This window comes from Sesamum indicum, linkage group LG8, assembly GCF_026168435.1.
Source record: "Sesamum indicum cultivar Baizhima isolate 11 linkage group LG8, ASM2616843v1, whole genome shotgun sequence".
NCBI classification, from domain to species: domain Eukaryota; kingdom Viridiplantae; phylum Streptophyta; class Magnoliopsida; order Lamiales; family Pedaliaceae; genus Sesamum; species Sesamum indicum.
Window position 1 is genome coordinate 5,035,378 of NC_142664.1, and position 6,245 is coordinate 5,041,622.

Below are 6,245 nucleotides of genomic sequence, written 5' to 3' on the forward strand. Positions count from 1 at the left end.
TGAGATGTGCTGTTAGGTGTAGCATATGCACAATTAGTCGCATTTCGACCTCTGTCATTGATTAATGAGCAATATGCATTTAGATGAGTGTCATCACATTAATATTTCAATTCAGATACTATTAAAAGTAGTGCTAAGAATTGATTCCCCAAGAACAAGTGAAAAACAGTGGTTAGGATTTCAAACATAGAGTCTCTTAAGATAGAAACTTCAAATTGGCATTTCAACAAACACTTAACATGCATAGAAAAATAGAAACTTACCTTCAAAATCAAAATGCAAAACAAACCCAACAACTAACCAAAAATCTAATTTCACAAAAAATGCATCACCATTACATGATTACAACTCTATTATTAAAAAGTTACCTGAGAAAATAAGGATCGACAGTGGCTTCTGGTCATCGACGGCAGCAGCAACAAAGAATAGGTCCTTGGCACCGGCGGCAATGGTTGGAGGAAGAAGATTTTTGGGGAAGAAGAGAAAGATGACTGGAAGAACTTGGTATTTTGGTGTAAAGTGTAAACCCATTTGAACCCTCCCCCTTTTTGCCTTTCTCCCGATCGGGTTCATCGGGTCGACTTGTCTAACCCGAACCCGAACCCGACTATTCTTAATCGGGTTATGGGTTAATTCGAACCCGTTCAAAAATCCAAAAAAACCAGTCCAAATCATTTGTATCGGGTCGGGTCGGGACCCGATTAACCCGACCTGTTCACCCACCTCTAACCCTGACGGAGCTCATTAAGCTTCATAGGCCTGGCTTGATTTTTCTCTCTAAAACTAAGTGCAAAGTTAGGAGATGTGACAGAGTGAAGAACCTAGTAAATTACAATGGAGTAGGGTGGATCCGGTAGAGATAAGGGGTGGTTTGTTGTTGTTATGTCGTAAAGACATTGATGTCTGGCTCCAATCCTTTTCAATGCACCACATCAATTTCACTATTAAATCGGAGGATTGTCTTGATCGTTGGTGTTTTACGGGATTTTACGGACACCTAGAGGTAGCTAGAAGGAAAGAGGGATGGAATCTTCTCAGGAGATTGTCGTAACAATCGATCAGGCCTTGGTTGTGCATGGGAGATTTTAATGAGGTATTGAAGCAGCATGAAAAAGAAGGGGACCTTCCTAGAGCTCATTGGCAAATTAGAGACTTCAGAGAGTGCCTTTGCGATTGTAATTTGTAGGACCTCGGTCCAAAAGGACCAAACTTCACTTGGTGCAATCAGAGGGAGGTTCCTTATACGGTCTGGGCTAGGTTGGACCGGGTGTGTAGCGACTCACTGGGTAGATTTGTCCCTGTCAGCCATGGTCAGGGCAGAAGATGTAACCTATTCAGACCATCCGATCATCTAGATAGCTTCAGATGGGGAAAGGATGCGATCCACAGCACGACGAAAGAGGCGTTTCCATTTCGAAGGCACGCGGACCTCTTCTCCGCAATGCGCTAGATGTGATCTAACATGCTTGGAGTTCGATTAAGGATAATAAGTCCCACCAGCCTCTTATTGATAAGATTTGAGCTAGTCGTATGCAATTAACTCTGTGGAATAAGGATGGTTGCGGCAATATCAGGAGGTGAGCTAAGGAGATTAATGAGAAAATATGTGGATTGCAAAATCAGACACTCACCTCAACTAGTAAAATGGAAATTGAGAGGCTAAAGGATTCTCTTGAACAGTTGGCTGAAAAAGAAGAAATGTTATGGAAACAAAGGGCTAAGGCCCTTTGGTTAGAGGCAGGTGATCAAAATGCTAGCTTCTTTGAGCAAAGGCTAACAATGTTAGTTTAAGAAGGAGATAACGTGTATTAAGAATGATAGAGGAGAGGAGGTGACTAGTAAGGAGGACGCTCAGAGGGTTATCTCAATTTTTTTCGGTTTCCATTTTTAGGTACACACAACCCACAGTAGAGGCGATGGAAGAGGCGCTCGAAAGCTCGGAGAGACAAGTCACTACTACTATAAATGATGATCTTCTGAAGCCATTTACGTCAGAGGAGATCACCACGCTTTGAAACAAATGTACCCTCTTAAAACTCTGGGCCCGGACGGTATCTAGCCCATCTTCTTTCAGAAGCATTGGACTATAGTTGGTTTTGATGTTTGTGGCTTTGTTCTTGATTTTCTTAATAATGGCTTGTTTTTCCTCTTGCTAATTTTACTCAAATAGTGTTTATTCCCAAGTGTCCGAATCCGATTGATATGTCTCAATTCTGCCCAATAAGTCTTTGCAACTTTATAAGCTTGCTTCTAAAGTTATTGCCAACCGTATTAAACTATTACTTGACTCGTTAGCCTCCCTGTCTCAATTGGCTTTAGTCCCTGAATGCTTAATTACTGATAATGCGCTTGTCGCTTATGAACTTAATCATTTTCTGAAGCATAAAACTTGGGGGAGGAAAGGTCATGTGTCTTTAAAGTTGGATGTCAGTAAGTCCTACAACCGAGTGGAATGGAGTTTTCTTGAGAGGGTTTTGATTAGGTTAGGTTTCCACTCAAAATTTGTATCCCTTATAATGAATTGCAATTGTTTCTTTTTCTTTTCTTTTAAATGGGAAACAATTTTGCTTCTTACGACTGGAACGAGGACTCCATCAAGGAGATCCTTTGTCTCCATATTATTTCTCCTTTGTGCAGAGGCTTTTAGTGGTATGATCCAAAGGGCGGAAAGCGAGAATTTGATCCAAGGTGTCGCGGTTTCTAGGATGGCTCGCTCAGTCTCTTATCTCCTCTTCGCCGATGATACTTTGATTTTTTGCCAAGTGGCATCAGAGCACTTCATAGTGGATTTTATCCCAACAGTGATGAGCCCATAAAATTACTATTACAGACCAATGATACTGAATATAAATTATGAGCCAACAATACAAAAACTACACACAGTAATTTAAAAAGTAAAACAGATATCAACAAGGCTTAGAGAGCAAATTCGTTGTTTTGAATTTACTCACGGTCACAAAGATCGGTGGCCTGAAAACACCCACGGTTGCTCAAGCTTGGCACTAAGCCCATTGCCACACGACACCCCTTTAGCCCACTTTGCCTATAGGACTCTTCATCTTCAAAGAGGCACGTGTTTGTGGGGAGGGGCCCAAAAAATCGCCTAGCAAACCCAATCCTTCATTCGACGGGGCCCAATGAGGTGGCGGCCCTTACTAGCCATGCTGTGACGCCTAAAAAATTATAATATATAATTGGGGGATTAATTGATAAATTTTTATAAAATTTAGTGATTAGTAAATAAATTATAAGTCATAATTGGAATATAATAAAACTTGAACGGATTAAATTGAAGTTCGTTATAATATTTAGGGACAACTTATATTAATTAAGGAAATTTAGGAGGGACTGATGGGTATTTTGAGAAAAGTGTAATTAAATAAATAAAATAATAATAATATTATATACATATATATGTAAATGATATATATATATTAGTAAATAATATATATATACATACATATATATAAAAGAAAGAGAAAAGAAAACCAAAAAAAAGAGAAGGAAAGAAATGAAATTGGGGGTGGGCCATCACCCACCGCCCCACTTAGTTTCTACTATATATATATATATACATACATTCTAAACTATTACACACACAATTATCAATTTATCACACACATTCACACCTTAAACACACACTACGAAAGTCCGTGCGTTCGCAAGCAGGTAATGTGTTAATTTAAAAAATAATTCATATTAATTTATATAATTATATTATATAATTAGTTCGTTTATTAAATATTATTTATATTGAGCAATATACTATTTAACCGGAATATTTTATGAGTTTGGCTATTTAAATTAGTGTTGGATAAATATCAAATCAGATATAAAAATAATATCGTCGGTTAATTAAACTATTAAATTTGTTAGATTTTAAATATTACTATATCTAATTTATACAATTCCATCGAAATTGTTAACCAAATACGCAATTATATTTATTATTGTTCAATTAAGGAGTATAATAGTGATAAATTAATAGAAAATTTATAGAAATATTCCAAAATTATATTTAATAAATGGTATGTTAATAAAGAGGAAAAACGAAAATTTGTATTTTGATAGAAATAAAATATTAAAGAATTATTAGAAATTGTATAAATGATATTCAATATTATATTTAAAAGAAATTACGATATTCTCGATATATTAATTGTGTGTGATATAACTCATTATAGGATACGGGGGTAAAGTGAAAAGACCGAACCACTATCTATTGAGTAGATAAAGGCGTTGTAAGGTCGAGGTAAGTAAATAATTAGTATTATCTATATATGTCTCCTTTATTTGTGGTTTACTGTTATATGAATTTGTGGTTCGTGCTGACATTGATTTATTTAAAGTATGTGAGTGATGAATGATTTGATTTGATTGACGGTATTGTGTATGTGGAATGAGAAAATGCGTTGAAATATTATGTTTGTTGTTTGATGTATTGTGGATGTCTGGAATGAGAATATGTTAATATATTGTTTTACGTTACTAGTTACTTGCAAGAACGGAGATATGTGGAAATGAGGAAGTGGTGGAAATTGAATATAATTGTGGTGTGAATACCCCTTGATGTGTTGAAAAACCTATAAGGCGAAATATGATATGAAAAGAGCTATGTGCGATATGAAAGAGCTATGCGCGAAATAAGATTGATGAGCCGGCTGTCAAGGGGATTCACTTGAATTTATATAACGGTGAGATTGAGTTGACGGGAAAAACACGATATCACCTTCTGGTAAGCAAACTAGGGAAAAATGAAGCAATGATTATCTTATTGTGAGATAGTTGTGTGGTGTACTACAGCTGATTATGTCGGAATTAAATTAATTGTATTTCATGCGTGTTGTCTGTCTATCTTGTTTGGACTGTGTTTGATATGTATATATAGATAGGGTTGGTTATTTACTTACTGAGTGGCGGACTCATACCTCTGCTGATGTTTTATTTCAGGAGTAGACTTTGATGTGTCTGACTGTTGAAGAATAGGTCTACGCGCTATACTCAGGCAGGTCGGGCCAGTATGCAGTTTTCTCCTCTTAGTCAGTTAGACTACAAATTACATTTTGTTTGTACAGAGAGAATATAAGCGTAAGGATTACTTGTGATGAATCACCTTGTGGTGTTTGATACGTATATGTATATATATAATGTTATGGGTTGATAATACCTGCTATGATATGTTGGGATTACGTATGCGAATTGATTAGATGATCATGTGCAAATTTATTTATATGAACACAGGGATTATTTTAAATCAGACGTTTAGAGAAGAAATAGCCCTAGTAGCGTTAGGGAGTGCTACACATGCAATGGTTATTTATCGTGATTTTTGCAAGGATAGTTCATACATTTGTAATGATAAAAAATTATGGCAAAAATATTTTTCATGGTTTATAGCCATAATAAAAATAGTTTTCATGATAAATAAATTAATTTTTTTTATTATTTTTTATTTAATTATAATCAATAATAATTATTTATCATAATTTCAATTTATAGCCGACAAAATCATAACCAATAATAACTTATTTTTAGTGCATCATGCGCTGCAATTCAAATGTACAATGGCACCTCCATTAATGTACTACAAAAAATAAAACCAGATTAGGCTCAAAATGTTCTCTAGTAATAAGTCAAAGTTTTAGATTAAGAAAGAAACAAATTACAATATAAAAAATAAGCAATAAATTCTCTGTAAAAACTAAAACAACAAATTATTCCTTATGTTTTGGAAAGCAAAGTAAATTACTCCCGATAATTTGCTTTAGTTTTTGAAACACAGAAGAGTAATTTGTTAATTTTTTTTCCACATAAAAGTATTTGTTCATATCACATATCACAAAGGATAAATTGTATTTAACCTCTATAAAATTTATCTATTTATATATGCGAATTGGTATGTCGGTAATTGGAAATAAAATCAATGATTTCAAAACCAAATCATTAAAATATCACAAGAATCAATTAGATACTATTGTAATTCTTATGATTCTATAATTATTTGATGAATCAAATTCTTAATCCTCTACCACTATTGATTTTAACTTTACTAATACAAAGACTCAAAAGTCAAACCCAATAAGGGAATCAATTATTGTCGGATTAAACTTTTCCAAAATTCAAAAAGCCATACTAAATAAATTCCACCTTAAACCAATCACAGTACAAAAAATATGGTTTTTTTAATTATAATTAATTATCATAAATAAAAATAAAAAATTTCTAATTAACCACTTATGTGCAAC